The following is a 19,513-nucleotide window of genomic DNA, read 5'->3' on the forward strand; positions in this document are numbered from 1 at the left end:
GCCACTCCCTGTCCTCATCCGAGGCAACAGCTCCCGGACGTTCCTATTGGACGTGGGGGCAGCCGCTATGCTAATGACAAGCGTGGCCAGAGGGCGGGGCCGCCGCCGAGGATGCAACGACTGCAATGCAGTGGCGAGCCGAGATTGATGCGCTGCAATCCAATACCGGGCCGCGGCATGGCACTGCAAGGGGGAGGGGGGCGAGAATGACACTGCAAGGGGGAGAGCATGACACTGCAAGGGGGGAGAAGGGAGAGGATGGTACTGCATGGAAATAGGAAGGAGAGCATGGCACTGCAAGGAGGGAGAGAGAGCATGGCACTGCAAGGAAATAGGAGGGAGGATGGCACTGCAAGGAAATAGGAGTGAGAGGATGGCACTGCAAGGAAATAGGGACAGGATGACACTGCAAGGGGGGAGAAGAGAGAACATGGCACTGCATGGAGATAGGATGGAGAACATGGCACTGCATGAAGATAGGAGGGAGAACATGGCACTGCATGGAAATAGGAAGGAGAGGATGTCACTGCAAGCAGGGAGAGAGAGAATGGCACTGCATGGAGATATGAGGAAGAACATGGCACTGCATGGAGATAGGAGGGAGAACAATGGCACTGCATGGAAATAGGAAGGAGAGGATGACAATGCAAGGAGGGAGAGAGAGCATGGCACTGCAAGGAAATAGGAGAGAGAGGATGACACTGCAAGGAGGGAGAGGATGGCACTGCAAGGAGATAGGAGGGAGAGAGAGCATGGCACTGCAAGGAGATAGGAGGAAGGGAGAGCATGGCACTGCAAGGAGATAGGAGGAAGAACATGGCACTGCATGGAGATAGGTGGGAGAGAGAGCATGGCACTACAAGGAGAGAGAGGATGGCAATGCAAGGAGATAAGAGGGAGAGGATGGCACTGCAAGGAGGGAGATTATGACACTGCAAGGAGGGAGAGGATGGCACTGCATGGAGATAAGAAGGAGAGGTGGCACTACAAGAAAATAGGAGGAAGAGGATGGCACTGCAAGGAGATAAGAGAGAGCATGGCACTGCAAGGGGGGATGAGGGAGAGGATGGCACTGCATGGAGATAAGGAGAGCATGGCACTACAAGAAGATAAGAGAGAGAGCATGGCACTGTAAGAAGATAAGAGAGAGAGCATGGCACTGCAAGGAGATAGGAGGGAGAACATGGCACTGCAAGGAAATAGGAGGGAGAACATGGCACTGCATGGAGATAGGAGGGAGAGCATGACACTGCAAGGAGATAGGAAGGAGAGCATGGCACTACAAGGATATAGGAGGGAGAACATGCAACTGCAAGGAGATAGGAGGGAGAACATGGCACTGCATGGAGATAGGAGGGAGAGCATGACACTGCAAGGAGATAGGAAGGAGAGCATGGCACTACAAGGATATAGGAGGGAGAACATGCAACTGCAAGGAGATAGGAGGGAGAACATGGCACTGCAAGGAAATAGGAGGGAGAACATGGCACTGCATGGAGATAGGAGGGAGAGCATGACACTGCAAGGGGGATGAGGGAGAGGATGGCACTGCATGGAGATGAGGGCATGGCACTACAAGAAGATAGGAGGGAGACCATGGCACTGCAAGGAAATAGGAGGGAGAGCATGGCACTGCAAGGAGGGAGAGCATGACACTGCAATGAGATAGGAAGGAGAGCATGTCACTGCAAGGAGATAGGAGGGAGAGCATGGCACTGCAAGGAGATAGGAGGGAGAGAGCATGGCACTGCAAGTAGATAGGAAGGAGAGCATGGCACTGCAAGGAGATAGGAGGGAGAGAGCATGGCACTGCAAGTAGATAGGAAGGAGAGCATGGCACTGCAAGTAGATAGGAAGGAGAGCATGGCACTGCAAGGAAATAGGAGGGAAAACATGGCACTGCATGGAGATAGGAGGGAGAGCATGGCACTGCAAGGAGATAGGAAGGAGAGGATGGCACTGCAAGGAGATAGGAGGGAGAGTATGGCACTGCAAGGAGATAGGAAGGAGAGGATGGCACTGCAAGGAGATAGGAGGGAGCGCATGGCACTGCAAGGAGATAGGGAGAACATGGCACTACAGAGATATAGGAGGGAGAGCATAGTACTGCAAGGAGATAGGGAGAACATGACACTGCAAAGAGATAGGGAGAATATGGCACTGCAAAAAGGGAGAGTATGGCACTGCAAAGAGATTGGAGGGAGAACATGGCACTGCATTGTGATAAGAGAGAGCATAGCACTGCAAGGAGATAGGAGAGAGAGGATGGCACTGCAAGGAGATAGGAGGGAGAGGATAGCACCACATGGAGATAGGAAGGAGAGGATGTCACTGCAAGGAAATAGGAGGGAGAACATGGTACTGCAAGGAGATTGGAGAGATAGTTTGGCACTGCAAAGAGATGGGGGGAGAACATGGCACTGCAAGGAATTAGGAAGGATAACATGGCACTGCAAGGCGATAGGAGAGAGAGGATGGCACTGCATTCAGTTAGGGGGTGAGAGCATGGTACTGAAAGGAGATAGGAGAGAGAGGATGGCATTGCATTCAGTTAGGGGGTGAGAGCATGGTACTGAAAGGAGATAGGAGGGAGAGGATGGCACTGCGTTCAGTTAGGGGGTGAGAGCATGGTACTGAAAGGAGATGGGAGGGAGAACATGGCACTGCATGGAGATAGGAGGGAGAACATGACACTGCATGGAAATAGGAAGGAGAGGATGGCACTGCAGGAAGGTAGGAGAGAGAGCACGCCACTGCATAGAAATAGTATGGAGCATTGCATGAGATAGGGTAGAGAGCATGGCACTGAAAGGAGAGAACGTGGCACTCCAAGGTGAGATGAGTGAGATCATGGCACTGCATGGAGAGAGGAGAGGGAGGATGGCACTGCAAGAAGATAGGAGGGAGAGCATGGCACTGCAAGGAGAGAGGAGGACCAGGCCAAGAGGGGCGAGTATGGCACTGCAAGAAGATAGGAGGGAGATGATGGCACTGAGAGGAGGGAGGGCATCACGCTGCTAGGATATAGAGAGAGGATGGAACTGCATGGAGATAGGGGGAGAGCATGGCACTGCATGGAGATGAGAGGAAACATGGCACTCCAATGTAAGGAGGGAGATAAAGGAGAGAGGATGGCAAAGCAAGGAGAGAGGAGGGAGATAATGGCATTGCAAGGCGATAGGATAAAGCATGGATCTACAAAGGAATAGCGCCAGTCCAATGGGGCAAACATAGAGCTACAAGGAGTTTGAAGGGTGAGCATGGCAGGAGTTGGAGGAGCCCGGTATTGTAGATATTGCATTGAGCTGTCATGTTATACACTTTCATATCATGTTATACATTCATGTATGCAATATGTTAATTTCTAACACTACACAAAGAGAAAGTGAGTTAGAGGAAAACAGTTTCTCTATATTGGTCAACTTTTTTGATATTGGGTGTGTCGAGTGCGGCCCTCAACATCACCAATGAATTATACATAAAATCCAGAGAATATTTATTATCATAGATCCCAGACACAGGGTACAAGAGATGGTCAGAGACTACAGACAGGACACAAGAGATGGTCAAAGACTGGAGACATGGTACAGGAGATGGTCAGAAACTGTGGACATTGTACAGGAGATGGTCAAAGACTGTGGACATGATAAAGGAGATTGTCAGAGACTGCGAACAGGATAAAAGTGTTGGTCGGAAACTGAAGACATGGTAGAGGAGATGGTCAGAGACTGCGAATAGGATACAAGAGATGGTCAGCGAGTGCAGACAAGATACATAAGATGGTTAGAGACTGTGGTCATAAAAGAGGAGATGGTCAGACTGCAGACATTATACAGGAGATGGTCAGAGACTGTAGTCATAAAATAGGAGATGGTCAGAGATTGCAGACATAATACAGGAGATAGTCAGGTCAGAGACTGCGGACATGATACAGGAGATAGTCAGATCAGAGACTGCGAACATGCTACAGGAGATGGTCTGGTCAGAGACTGTGGACAAGATACAGGAGATGGTGAGAGACTGCAGACAGGATACAAGAGATGGTCAGCAAGTGTAGACAGGATACATGAGATAGTCAACTGCAGACATAAAACAGGAGATAGAGACTGTAGACATGATACAGGAGATGGTAAGAGACTGTGGACATGATACAGGAGATGGTCAGAGACTGTGGACATGGTATAGGAGATGGTCAGAGACTGCAGACATGGTACAGGAGATGGTTAGAGATTGCAGACAGGATACAAGAGATGGTGAGAGAGTGTGGACATAATACAAGAGATGGTCAGAGAATCAGGATAAAATACAAGAGATGGTCAGATACTGTGGACATAATTCAGAACATGGTCAGAGACTTTGGAAAGGATGCAAGAGAAGCTCAGAGGCTGCAGACATTACACACGAAATGGTCAGAGACTGTAGACATGATACAAGAGATGGTCAGAGACTGTCGATATAATACAAGAGATGGTCAGAGACTGAAGATATGATACAGGAGATAGTCAGAGACTGTGGATATAATACAAGAGTTGGTCAGAGACTATAGACATGATACCAGAGATGGTCGGGGACTGTAGACATGATACAAAAGATGGTCACAGACTGTGGATATAATACAAGAGATGATCAAAGACTGTAGAGAAGATACAAGAGATGGTCAGAGACTGGATATAATACAAGAGATGGTCAGAGACTGTACATTATACAAATGAGGGTCTGAGATTGTAAACATGATACAAGAGAAGATCAGGGACTGCAGACATAATACAAAGGATGGCCAGAGACTGTGGACATGTGATAGGAGTGGTTGGAGACTGGGGACAATGCTTCAGGAGGCTGTCACACAATGGAGACACATTACGTGAGACTGCTAGAAATCTCTAACGGAAATAATTAAACACAGATTAGTGTCTGCATGGGCCCTGAGAGCCACACAAAAAATGGCAAAGGGCTGTATAGGGCCGCAGGTTGGCCATCACTGATATATATAAATTAACTCTTCTCACTTGAAAAATAGAGTAATACAAAAAAGTTACCTGTAAAGACCTTTTAAAGGCCTCATTTAAATAGGCAGGCTGGGAGCGGTAAATGCAGGCAGTTAAAACTGCGATGGTGGCCAGAAGGGAGAGCACATTACACATATTACTGCAGCCTCGGATGCTTTGCTGCTCAGTGCAGAAAAGATTATGCAGCATGTTGCATTTGGCAGGCAGTACCACTGCCAAATGTAAGCCATGCAAATGAATAGGACAGTGAATAGAGCATTTCAATGAAAATCACTGTGCGACTAAATGCTGCCAGCCATTCACCTGAAGATTACTGCCAGTGGCCACAGCAATTGAAGATAGCAAAGTAAATATTTACTGCCTGCTGGAAAGGTAAGTATCAAAAGTATTTTATTGCAGGCACTTCTTTTAGATTTTTTTTTTTTTTTTGCTGTGACAGAGTTGTCTTAAAGTCCAGCTCAGAATGACTCTGTCCTCCCCCAAGCTCCCTCTGCATCTGTTTTTTAAGTGTTTATTCCAAGTTTCCATCTGCTTCCTGTCTGGCATCCCTTGTGGGCGGTCCTTCCTCATGCATGGAAGGGTGCTTATAATGACAGGTAAGTGCCATTCTGTTTAAGAGTGCTATGAACCCAAGCCGCCATGATGATACACCATCTTCGTGGTAGTCGACAGGATAACCAAGATGGCTATCTTGGTTAACCTGTAGACTACCACAAAGATGGTAGTAAATTTTTCGGATGGAGGGAACTTGACAACAAAGTCCATACTGATCATTTCCCAAGGACTTCTGGGAATGGGTAAGGGCCCAGGCTTTGGTTTTGTCATTCTTGCTTTGAATGCAAACTCCACAGGTCCTGACATAATTTTGGCAGTCTGACTTTAACCACCTCCCGTCTGTCCGTTGTATATAAACGGCCGGATGGTGGCAGTGCAGGGGCGGGTGGACGTTTATAAACAGCCTCCCCGCCCCCTGCTTGTGCGCGCTCCCTGGGAGCGCACAGCACTGCGTTTCGGTGTCCGCTGTGTCCTCCGGACACAGTGGAACACTGATCGTCGTACAGGACCTCTGTGCGAGGTCCCGATCATGTGATCACTGATGTCACTTCTGACATCATTGCTTACTACGTGTGAAATCTGTGAATGATCACAGATGTGACATGGTACAAGGCTATTCACAACAGCCTTGTACCATGTGACAAGCTGTGACCAATCACAGCTCACACAATATTTCTCAATGGCTGCAAGAATGCAGCCAGAGAGAAGGAGAAATGATTGCTTTTACAGCCTTTATAGGTGTAAAAGCAATCAGTGTAAAAAAAAAAAAATCTTCATCACCCCCCACAAGAAGTACTGGTGACACTGTACTGCTAGGGTGACAGTATGTTTAAAAAAAAAACATAAAAATATAAAAAAAATAAAAATGTAAAAAAAAAAATTTTTATGATGTATGATGAAATATTATTTATTTGCAAAATTTTATAAGAAAAACACCTTTTTTCAAAATTTTTGGAATTTTTCATTTCTAAAGCAAAGAAAATAAAAATCCCAGTGGTGAATAAATACCACCAAAATAAGGCTTTATCTGTCTAAAAAAAATGCTAAAAAATTCATATGGGTACAGTGTTGCATGACCGCGTAATTGTTATTCAAAGTGTGATAGCGCTGAAAATTGGCCTGGACAGGAAGGGGGTAAAAGTGTCCGGACTTGCAGTGGTTAAACTAGGGCAATAATGCAGTTCACTCGGCCACAGAACAGGCTCCACTCTTGGCAAACTATGGGTATTTTCCAACCTTTTCACCTGAAACCACGCCTGTTTCTTCTGTTCCAGGAAAGGTTGAAATTCTTGCAGTGAAATACCAAGGTGTTGCAGGAAGCTATTATCAAGGCCCAGCAAGATAAAAAAAAAGAATTTGATACGAAAGAGGAGAAGAGACTTGGATCTCAAACTAGGTGACAAAGTCTGGCTGTCAACTGCTAATCTAAAACTGTTGTGTCCGTCCAAAAAGTTAGGACCCAGATGTATTCGTCCATTTGCTGTCAAGAGACAAATTAATCCAGCAGTTTATGAATTTTACTCCCGGAAACAAAACTCATCCTTTCTTTTATGTATCCTTGTTAAAACCCACAAGACTAGATCCATTCCCTGGACGTGAGTCAGGTCCACCCGCATGTACAGTAGACAATGTCAAAGAGAAATATGAAGTCGAAGGAATTTTGGACTGCAGGAAAAGAAGGGGAGCTATTCAGTATTTAATTAAATGGAAGGGCTATGGTCCAAACTCATAGGAACCAGAAGCAAATGTTCACTCCAAAAGACTGATAAAGACATTCTTTCAGGCCCATCCTGAAAAGATGTTGCAGATGGGCATCTGGAGGTTGGCCATTGGAAGGGGGAAATGTAAGAAAACCATCGAATCCTGACTCCGTCTCTGCCTGATGTTCCTGTACCTCGCTGCCCGGCTGTTGAACTTTTGAGTTGTGCCCTGGCTACACTCCAGGCTGCCCAGCAAGTGTCACCATGTTCCAGTTCTTGGTTCCTTCCTGGTGATTTACGGTCATCTGCTTCCTGCAAACCCCAGCTGGTGCTACCTGCTACCCTGGCCCTCATACCACTTTGTGTCCCCACACTCCCTGTCATCACTACCAGGGGTGTTGGACAAGAGGTACAAGAGAAGCCCCCTCTCCATCTCCACCAGGTATGTGACAGCCCTTTGAGTAGGCACTGCTGTGTTACACATTTCACAAAGCCTGCCTTTTGAACCACGGAGGTGCTGAGAGGAGGAGTTTCAGGAGATGGAGTCAGTACAAGAATCACTGCTTGAAGACAGCAAGGTACCATGGGATATGTAGTCCCTGGAAACTGGAAGGACATGACCCTTAGACAGGCAACACTCACAACAAGAAACGAGATACATCAACCAGGCTTATATTGGATTCTCAAAAATAACTATTGTTTGGTTTATATTCAAGGCATTTTTCTCAGAGAACAGGTGCAGGTACTCCCCCTTTTCACGTCTCCCTTTGTCTCCACCCCCTACCCACCTCCGAGTACCGACCCTTGACTCCATCCCTTACACACCTCCCAGTACTGTCCCATTTAGAAATTACAGAACTAAGTATCATTTTGTGGTGCTAAGTAATTTGCATGGAATTTGTTAATGTTAACAAGAAAACCAGCAACAATCATTACCCCAGCAACAAGAGATCTCCTACAACAAAATACCCCCTTAACAATAGATCTAACACAGAAACAGACCCTGCCAGCAACAATAGATCTTTTAGCAGCTAGCATCACAGCAATTATAGACTCCTCCCTCAGTAATAGATCCTTCCCATCATCAATAAATTCTCCCTTCAGCAAGAACAGATCCCCCACCAGCAACAATTGACGACTCCAGCAACAATAGACCCCCCACCACAGCAATAATCCCCCCCAGCGACAGTAGATCGCCCAGCAGCCAACAACAATAGACTCTCCAGCACATATCACCACCCCTTTCCATTGCATATATTTAATGTGGGAGAATTGTGTTCCCCCCGCATTTTTGCTGAAAAAAATCCCTGTTTGTAACTACAAACGTTATTGAAAACAATGAAATTACGATTTGATAGAAAACAAATACGATACACATCCTAGTTATGTCTTTATTGGGGGTTGTAATGTACCCCATTGGACTTCTGCGACTTTTAAATAAGCTTGTTTAGTGTCAGATTGGTGTCTTCCTATACTTTAGTGTTACCATATTTTATGAATGTACCCAATTACCAAAGGAGGTATGGAATATGAGTAAGGATGAGAGTCTGAGATGTATGAAAGTGTAGTTTAATGTCAAATTAAACCAGACTTACAATTGTTTATTGCTTCTGGTCTGTATTACAACAGACCCATTTGGAGTCTTTTTCGAGCTGCTTGGTTTTTTGACTGCTTTCCATCTAACCTACCAGTCCGTCCCCCACAGTTATTGCCTTTTGTACCATCAGCCCCTCCCTCTTAGATTGTAAGCTCTGAGGAGCAGTGCTCTATTAACCCTCTTGTATTGAACTGTATTGTTGCTGTATTGTCTTCCTTTATATTGTAACGCGCTGAGCAAACTGTTGGCGCTATATAAATCCTGTATAATAATAATAACAATCTCTGCTTTGTGTCTTAAAGTATATGTAAACCCTCACCTTTTAAAACAACCCATTCAATTTAATATGGAAAAAAAAGGCAAAACATTTGTGTAATGATGCAAAAATAAATTTTAAATACCATTTTTTTCCCGTTTTATAAGTGATTGCATACCCTCTAAGCTCCTTACAAAGCTTTGAACAGAGAGTTGGGGCTGGAGAAACAGTAGCACAGAACTTCCCAGTGAAAGGTTGTGCAGGGGGGCATGTGAGCAGCAGTCTGATCATTGGAGGAGAGCACGCAGAGTTCCCAGTACAACTAGAGAACTGACCACACTGCTCTAATGCCTAATGTATTTAATATGAAAGCAGAGGAACTGGCAGGAACACCAGGGATTTTGCACAAAGGTAGCAATACAAAGAGAACAGGATACTTATTCATGCAAGTACATGGTACAGCAGGCACATATTAGGAATATGAAATTTTTGGGTTTACATACTCTTTAAGCAGAACTTTGTTCCAGTCAGGGTTACTTTCCTGAGCTACCCACTGCAGATATAAGATTTAAATCTGACCCTTCCTGTTACTGACTTGCTATTAGGAAACTACATGTAGAATAAACATTTTTCATGTAAAAAAAAAAAATGGAATTGCCAGTCTCACCATATGAAGCCAGCCTTTTTAGTTGGATCGGCCTATGCTGGGTCAATGAAATCACAAGGAGGTGGGGTCACCCAGTGATGTTATTGGGTGGCCCTGCCCCTTCATTTATTTAGCAGCAGCTACGATGTGGAGCTGTCAGACAGCGGGAGCCAGTGTTGGGTGCAGAATTGGGGGGAGGGAATGACTCAGGATATGGGCAGCATGGGGGGGGGTATAATGGAGCCCCTTTATTAACCACTTGCCCTCATGAGGATTTACCCTCCTTAATGACCAGGCCTCTTTTTGCTACTTGGCGCTGCACTAATTCAACTGATAATTGCGCGGTCATGCAATGCTGCACCCAAACGAAATTTACGTCCTTTTTTTCACACAAATAGAGCTTTCTTTCGGTGGAATTTGATCACCTGTGCGCTTTTTATTTTTCACGCTATAAACAAAAAAAGACCAAAAATTTTGAAGAAAAACAATATTTTTTACTTTCAGCTATAAAAAATATATAGTAAACTCAAAGTTGGTTACAAATTTAGGCCAAAATGTATTCTGCTACATGTTTTTGGTAAAAAAAATCCCAATAAGTGTATATTGATTGCTTTGTGTGAAAGTTATAGTGTCTACAAACTATGGTATAGATACTGCAATTTACGCCATTTTTTTGCTATACAGCGCTGTGCTAGTTTAACGGACAATTGCGCGGTCATGCAATATGGTACATAAATTAAATATATGTCCTTTTTTTCACACAAATAGAGATTTCTTTCGGTGGTATTTGATCGCCTGTGTGTTTTTTATTTTTTGCACTATAAAAAAAAAATGCTGAAAATTTTGAGAAAAAAAAACAATATTTTGGACTTTTTGCTGTAAAACATCTCCAGTAAAAGAAATGTAAAAATCAAATATCGTCATAAATTTCGGCCAAAATGCATTCTGCGACATGTCTTTGCTAAAAAAAGTGTTAATTGGTTTACGTGAAAGTTATAGCGTTTACAAATAGCGGGAATAGCTACTGCAGCCCTGCTCTCTGTCAGTGATTGTCGCTAATCAGCGGGACACAGCCGGCTGTGACCCGGCGACTGACATCCGCGGCCGTGATCGGCGGGACAGGTAGGGCAGAGGCGCGCCTCGCGCGCGCCCCCTACCTGTTTTTCAAACACATGTTTTAAAACGTGGTTTAGCCCAGCCGTGCCGCCCTGCTGCCGTATTTCAGCAGTGGCTGGGCGGCATGTGGTTAAAGAGGGCTTCTAGAAAACTTGTGACTAAGAGGCCCTTACATGGGGAAAAGGTGCTTTGGGAGGGAGCTCCCCTACACCAAAGCACCCCCTCATGTTGAGGGCATGTGGCCTGATATGGTTCAGGAGAGAGGGCACTCACTTGTTCCTGGCCTGTCAGGCTGCATGCTTAGATGGGGGTGTGGTATGGATTTTTGGGAGCTCTCCATGCCATTTTTAAAAACATTTTGGTGTGGGGGTTTCCCTCAAAATCCACTCCGGACCAAAACACTGGTACAAAAATGGAAAGACTGCCAGCAAAAACGCTAATATAGAGTGTTTTTTATCCAGTGTTTTTCAGCTCCTAGTGTGCATGGAGCCTTAGTGCTGTCAATTATCAGCACCCAATAACAGACCTTGTAGACATGACCCCCTGTTTGTCTGTAGTACAAGTTTGGGCCGAGGGGTGTGGCTGTAACTCTACCAACATATAGCCCTGGAGAGGGCAGATGCCAACCAAAAATCAGCCACAATTCATAACATGTTAGGGTATAGGGCTATAAAAAAACTGACAGATATGAAACTTCAGTTGCGTTATAACCGCTGCTAAACACACCACTGAAATTATCTTTAATGCTATCTGTGGCCCCCCGTATTTTCTCAAAAACACATAACACCACTACTTTCCAGTAATTAATTTTCCTGTTCTGCACGTGTTAAAAAGACTCACATGTGGAGCTTTATTTTAAATAAAATACTATATTAACTGAAATGCATGCAATCACAAACATTCCAAAAATCCCCCTAATAGTATAAAAGAAGTATAAAAATGTAGGGTGGCGCTTGCCTACACAGCATACCCAGTGGGCTTTTCTCCCTCCCCGCTGGGTTATACAACTCCCAGGACCCTTCCATTTCATGTATGGCCAGCAGAGCTGGACGCCGAGCTCGATCCCGTCCCCCGCAGCAAGCGGCTCTCTACAGTCTGAGCCCAAGATAGCCGCTGCAACACACAGGGAGACACAAGGAGGATTCAGCCCAGCTACTGCGGCAATGGTGAGCCCCTCCTGGACGGCTGTGCAGCACATTCCCCTCCAACCAGTGCCTATCTATCCACAACAGAGTCCCAAGCCTCCACAGAATCTTTGCTGATGCGCACATTTGATAGCCTCATGGATTCTCAGCCTGCTTTCTAGCCCCCTAGCACAGAAATGGCAGCTATGTCACCTAACATTTCCTCTAAGGGGATCTGGGACACCAAGCGTTCTTGGCCACATTTTCTGATCTGCTGGAACAGGGCCTTGCTAGAATAGAGGCACAAATTACAGCTGACATTAAGAAGGACATACAAGGCTTGGACACCCGGGTTCAGTTTGTGGAGACAAAGCTGCAGACCATCATCGCTTGTACTAATCAGCATATGCAGCATATCTAGGTCTTGCAGGAGCAGTTGGATCTTGCATTCTCTAAAATAATGACCTAGAGAATCACTCGAGGTGCAACTATTTCTGAATTTGAGGACTGCCAGAATCAGAGAAGGACACTGACACTGTTGTTCACTGTTTCCTTCATGACCTCTTCCCAGATCTTCCTGACCATCGCCTGAAATTAGACAGAGTGCATCGGGCTCTCCAAGCCCTATGCTCTGATGGTCTCCTATGCAATAATATTGTGAAGCTTTTATGCTACCAAAGAAAAGGTTATGAAAGCTTTTAGGTCTACTGAGTCATTAACCATCCGTGGGCAATAAGTGCAAACCTTTGCGGATATCTCACCCTATACTATCCAGAAAAGGTATGGCTTGAAACCTCTCTAGCAAACCCTAGCTTGTCAGGACATTAAATATTGGTGGACCTTTACTCTACATCTTCACTTCACTTACAAGACAAACCTTATGCCTTCTCTACTTTCCTGGAAGAGGAGAAACTACAGCTTCATCTTGAAATCATCTCCCTAAAACCTCAAAAGGCCTCCTCGCAAAGATCACCTCATGCACCAATTGAGGTCACACCAACTCTGAAGGTCACAAAACTCCTTCAGGAATGCTCAAACACCTTGATCTCCCACTACAGCCCATTGATGTTCATACCTCCTTGGAAACCTGGGTTGACCATCCCATCTGAATGCTTTTTGATCCTACAGGTGACTCTGTGTTCACCACCCTCCCCTACCCTCCACAGCGTGCCTTGAGGGCTATGGGGTTGATCCCCTTGCCCTAGAGCATAATCAGTGGCTGTTTGAGTCTATGATAAATCTGACCTGATATATTGTTATATTGTTTATTCGGCTTATACCTTCAGTTTTTGTTAGTGGAAGAGCTTTGATGCCTGTTATTTTATATCTTCAGTGTCATTTCAGTTTGGGATGGTTACAGCAAACCCTGACTCACAGTACAGGTTTTCCTTGGGTTCCGACTCAGGCCTGGTCTGTGGAGAAGCAGATCTTGGTTTTTCTTTTGTGGATTATATTTTGATGTGGATGTACTGCACCATTTGTTATTTTTTTATTTATCTCTTTTTCTAATCTGTCTTTACTCCTCCTTTCTCCTGTGTCCCTTGGAAAAGCGGAGAGCTACAATTTCAGATGATTGTATTCCTGGGCCCCAGATCACCCCCTCTGAGAGTTTGGACCCTACAGAGTCGATCGATGGTAAGCAGCAGCTTGGCTATGTTTTTCCTCTTACCACCTCCGTGTGTATGCCATGGCCCCCTCTAAACCTCTACTAAGGCTTCTTTCTCATAATTAACTCCCAGATTGAGAGGCATAAAGCCCCTCAATATTATCACTCTCAGAAGGCAAATATTGTCATCTTGCAAGAGACTCATTTTCCTGCTACCTACAAACCACCGTTTCTACATAACCTTTTTTCCAGTTTTTTACACCGCTAATGCGGAAACCAAAACAAAATGGGTAGTTATCTTTTTTGCTAAGCATGTTTCCTGATTCAGGAGATTAAGGCCATTACTTTTTTTTGAAGGGTTACATAGGCCCCCTCTTATATACTTTCGTTTCATACTACGCCCTTAATACAGATAAAGTGGCCTTTTTTTACCAATATGTTTTGCACTCTCTCTCAACATTTTGAGGGTAATATAGTATGTGGAGGGCACTGGAACCTTGATAAATCTAATCGCTGGGTGCACAATTGCCCCGCCCACCCCAGGCAATTCAATGTCTTGCCAAGCTTCTTCATTCAGAGGGCTTTGTTGATGTGTGGTGGAAAAACACTCCTCTACGAGAGATTATATGCATTACTCCCATGCTCCTCAACCTTTATCTAATTGGTTAAGATTCCCAGATTGACAGCGGCCCACAGGGAGCTGATGGACTCCCGTATTATGGTTAAAGAAATTCTCCTGGTCATTCAGCAGATGAAACACTCTTTGGCACCTGGCCCAGATGGATTCTTAGCAGTATAATATAAAAAATTTGCTGTAACCTTGGCTTTTCATTTGGAGCAGTTTAACTCTCTGAGGGCTGGTCATAAGATGGATTCTGATATGAACATGGCATTTATTTCAGTGATCCGAAAACCGGGCAAGGACCCTGGTGAAGTTGAAAATTATAGGGCGCTACGTCTACAGATGCTTTATGCAATGCCAGTGGCCAAGGTGTGGCTACAAGGACACCATTCTTACCCTATCCAGATCATGAGGGGTACTAGACAGGGGTGCCTCCTTTCTCCCCTTATATTCGCCATAGCAAAATATTAGCAATTGCAATCAGTTTCGGATCGGATCCGAACATTCACAAGGTGGACTGCGGAGGCCAGACCCACAAGTGAGCATTGTTTGTGGATGATTTATTCCTTTTCATTACCTCTCTTCTGATTTTTCTTCCTAATCTGACCAACTTTTTACACACCTTTAGTTCAGGTCTCAGGTATCCAAGCGAATGAACACAAATTGGTCACAATGAACTGCTTTGCCTTTAGTGTTTTGACTACAGAAGGTGTTTTCCCTCATCCTGGAGGATGGATTTTGTCCCATATTTGGGGATTCATTTGACACCCTCCTTATTCTCCTTATACAGAGCAAATTATACCCCTCTATTTAAGAGGTTGGAGGGGGATCTTCAGGGGTGGACAATCCTTTATCTATCCTGGCTAGGTAAAATGCATTCTGTCAAACTGGCTACTCTACTACTTCCGCTCCCTGCCAATAGCAATTGCTCACTCGGACCTATCTAAATTTCAGTCTAAAATTCTCCACTTTGTGTGGGGTGGAAAAGGGTCACAGCACAAAAACGGCTGGAGTGTTAGGCCTCCCCTACCTGGTGCAATATTACCAAGCCACTCAGATCGCCCAATTGTCAATACTTTACTCCCATTTGGAGAAACCAGATTGGATTTCTATAGAACAGATTGCAACCAATATGGTCCCACTAGACCTCGTAAAATGGCAACCAGCGAGGCGAAGGGCACCTATTTTAGTCCCCACTCTCTCCAATTCCCTAGCTGTCTGGGATCAAGTGCGAAACAATTGTAAGCTAATTTCACCTTTTCACCCATTATCCAACCTCTTCAACAACCTGCTTTTCTCCCAGGTCAAGACTCAGAGGCCTTTCGATGGTGGTTGAATAAAGGCCTGTACAGCATCGGCTATTTTTTAAAGCCCAAATGCCCTTTTACTTTAGCACACTGCCAAACGAAATTGAAAATACCCCCCTCTGTAACATTTTGATTTTATGAAATCTCCTATTTTTTGTGATCCCGGGGCCCAGCAGTTTTTAAGGACCCCAAAGTCATCTTATGAGTCATGGTGTACCCAGGAGGCAGGACATAGGAAAAGCAGGACATAGGAAATATTATTTACAAGTTGCTACTTGCCTCAGATGACAAATTCCCTTATATGCGGGCATGGGACTCGGATTTAGCCTCAGAGAAAGATGTAGAACATTGGCGTTCTTCCTTCCACTCGGGCATGTAAAGTCTTATTAAATATTTCTCTAGTGGAAGCGAATGTAAAGGCAATGACCAGATGGTACTTGGTTCCCTCTCATCTCGTTCCTTCTGAAGACTGTACCCGACTTCCTCGCCCCTCTGTCTTCGGGGCTGTCATTTGCTTGGCACTATGTATCACGGATGGTGGGAGTGTCCGAAGCTGTGAGACTTTTGAAACATGCTGTTTTCCCTGATACAAAAGGTCTTGAGGATTCCGGTTCAGCAACAACCTTGCATTGCTTTATTAACATCTTTCCGTCTGCCCATTGCTTATAGACGACGGACGAGAAACTTTGCCGATGCGAGCTAACATACCTGTTCGTCAGCCTACATCAGCAGCTCCTGTGCAGCTCATAGCCTGGCGATCGCCTGAACACAGCAGATCACATTACCACTGTGTCCAGGTGATCACAAGGTGTTTTATCATGTGACTGCTGGGACCAATTACAGCACACACATTGTAAACACTGTAAAGTGAAACTAAAGATCGCTTCTCTCTGCTGTCGGTGTGAGAGTAAAGAGAAGCAATCCTGCAGCCTGTGAGTACCGCAGCTTGTCAGGCTGCATGTACACTCACAAACTGCAGTGCCAGCCCTCCCAGTGTCCCACTTTAGTGCTCCTGTGTCCCTAATCACTGCCCCAGCATGTCCATAATAAATAATGCAGCCAGTCCCGGTCACCTGTCCCGTGTGCACAAAAACACCCCTATACACCATACCAATGTCCTGATCACCACCATACCAATGTCCTGATCACCGCTATGCCAGTGTCCTGATCACCGCCACACCCCAAACCAACACCCTGATCACTGCCATACCCCATAGCAACAACCTGATCACTCTTCTTCATACCAGCATCCTGATCACCCCATATGCCTTACCAGCATCCTGATCACTGCCATACCCCATACCAGCATCCTGATCACCGTCATACCCCATAACAGCGTTCTGATCGCCGCCATACCCCATAACAGCACACTGATCACCATACTCCATACCAGCATCCTGACTACGACCATATCAGCGTCCTGATCATCGCCATACCTCATGCTAACATTCTGTTCACCTCCATACCCCATACTAGAATCATGATCTCCCCCAAACCCCATACCAGCATCCTGATTACTGCCATACCCCATACCAGCATCCTGATCACCCCCAAACCCCATACCAGCATCCCGATCACCTCCATACCCCATACCAGTGTACCGATCATCGCCATACCCCATACCAGTATCCTGATCACTGCCATACCCCATACCAACATCCTGATCTCCCCCATACCTCATACCAGCATGCTGACTACCGCTATACCAGCATTCTGATCACCACCATACCCCATGCTAACGTCCTGATCACTGCCATACCCCATATCAGCTTCCTGATCACTGCCATATGCCATACCAGCGTCCAGCATTTTAGGGTCTCAACTGATCAACTTTCAAATAAATTCCATAATTTGTAGAATCTCTATCTTTCACACAAACTAAATAAAATATGCAGTTTTGAGTTATTTTTACCCACAAAATGCAGCAGAATACATTTTGGCCTACATTTTTGAAGAAAAACGATTTATTTGCAAACTTTTATAACAAAAACTAAGCAAAAATAATTTTTTTTCAAATTTTTCAGTATTTTTTCATTATATAGCAAAAAAATAAAAAACCCAGTGGTGATCAAATACCACCAAAAGAAAGCTCTGTCTGTCTCAAAAAAAGGATAACATATTCATATGGGTACAGTGTTGCATGACTGGTAAATGGTCATTTTCATTCAAAGTTTTATAGTGCTGAAAGGTATAAATTGGCTTGGACTGGAAGGGGGTGAAAGTGTCTGGACTTGAAGTGGTTAAAGGAATGATAGAGGGCCTTCCCCGCCCCAAACGAAGGCTCATTTTCTTTATGTTTTTAGCTGCTAAACTCACCATAGCCTCCTCTTGGAAGAAACCCTCTGTATATATGTCTTTGTATAGGAGTAAGGTTTCTTGGATTATGCTAAATTAACAGTTCACTAGTGTGATCAAGGATACAACCAAACGATTCGAGGCTGTCTGGGAATTAGCATTGCCCTCATTAAAGATGGTTGCTGAGGTCACTCAGCGCAGCATCCAATCAGACAGCTGCTGCCCTGATGATTCCTATGGAGGCCTCAGAGGTACAAAAGTTCCTCTTCTCCATCTTGTCTGCATAGCGGCTGCTGTAACAGTTACACCTGTGCAGGGAGGCTGAACTACACCTGCCAACAACCTGGTTCTTATCTGACTGTAAATCTAGTATGTGCCAAAAAATGTCAAACTTCCACTAAATGGACTTCCACCGAGGGTGTAATAAATGTACAAAACCACCAAATAAAGAAAAATAATAATTCTATATAATTAAAGAATACCTTTCCCCAACATTTCGTATTTCTGATATGTGTCTGTTGTACTGTATACTTGTATTAAAACTTATCCTTTCCTCTTTGTATTGCTTGTTTCTGTGCAATACGTGGTGATCCTGCCATTTCCCCTGCTTTACAGTTTTCAAACTGACCATACGAGGCAAAGAAGCACATCCATTCTAGTGTGGTCAGTTTTCTGGCTGTGCTGGGAGTACAAACTGCCTGTCCTCCAATGGTCAGACTTGTGCTGCCACGCCTCCATGCACAGCCATTCACTGGGAAGATTAGTGTACTGCTGTCTCTCTTCCTCTGCTGACATGCCCCCCTGCACAGTCATTCGCTGGGAAGATTAGTGTACTTCTGTTTCTCTGCTTCGACAGACACAACCCCACTGCACGGCCATTCACTGGAAAGATCAGTATACTGCTGTTTCTCAACCCACACCTCACCAAGCCCTTTATGCAGCAGATAACAAAGGTCATGTGATCACTTATAAAATATATATATAAATATATATATATATATATATATATATATATATATCTGAATGTATTGTTTTTTACAAGGTGAGGGTTTACATATACATTAACACATAACCGTATAGTCAATGAACACCTCTTAATTACATACTAATATAAAAGCATACCATGGTATACACAACCCCACTAAAACATAACCCACCATTTCATATTTTAAACCTGGCTGACTTATAAAATATAAGCATAAGCCCAGAAACATAATCCTGTGGAGGGTAAAAAATTGCCAAGGTTATTAAAATCTACCATGAACGTTTATAAAGATGAAGAGCCAATTCAACCAATCAGGTAAGCACTGTGAGTGAACATCTCATCTTCATGTATGATGGATCACCATACTATGGCTTAGTACACATATTAGCTATGACACATTCCAGGACTAAATCATCCATTCCAGTATGATTCCATTCACTTGGATGAACAGATTTGCTACTGATTGGGATACTAGGGAACAACACCAACTTACTCATGTACAGTACATTTTTTGTCCTAGGAACTAAGAAGGAAATGGATTTCTCTGGCTTCAAAATCTAGTATGATTCCATTTGACTGTCACAGCTATATCACTAACTCATCAGCTAAAATATCCCTTTCATACATACAAGACTCAGAAAGTGTGTGACCCGTATACAATTTAGTGTTGGCTAAATGTTAAAATGGTTCACAACACA

At 44.5% G+C, this 19,513-nt stretch overlaps 1 protein-coding gene and 1 long non-coding RNA gene across 2 annotated transcripts in view; one reads left to right on the top strand and one right to left on the bottom strand.

Moving 5' to 3' along the window:
* The window catches only part of DPYSL2 (dihydropyrimidinase like 2), a 148,410-nt gene that overhangs the window by 106,806 nt on the left and 22,091 nt on the right, over positions 1-19,513 (bottom strand). The gene's annotated exons all lie outside the window — the stretch shown is intronic.
* Positions 14-9,261, top strand: LOC149440392 (uncharacterized). The gene is made up of 2 exons (XR_016307654.1): positions 14-185; positions 6,836-9,261. It is a non-coding gene; the product is annotated as an uncharacterized LOC149440392 (long non-coding RNA).

This window comes from Staurois parvus, unplaced genomic scaffold, assembly GCF_062004578.1.
Source record: "Staurois parvus isolate SC_StPar_1 unplaced genomic scaffold, SC_StPar_1.0 ptg001090l, whole genome shotgun sequence".
Lineage (NCBI taxonomy): Eukaryota > Metazoa > Chordata > Amphibia > Anura > Ranidae > Staurois > Staurois parvus.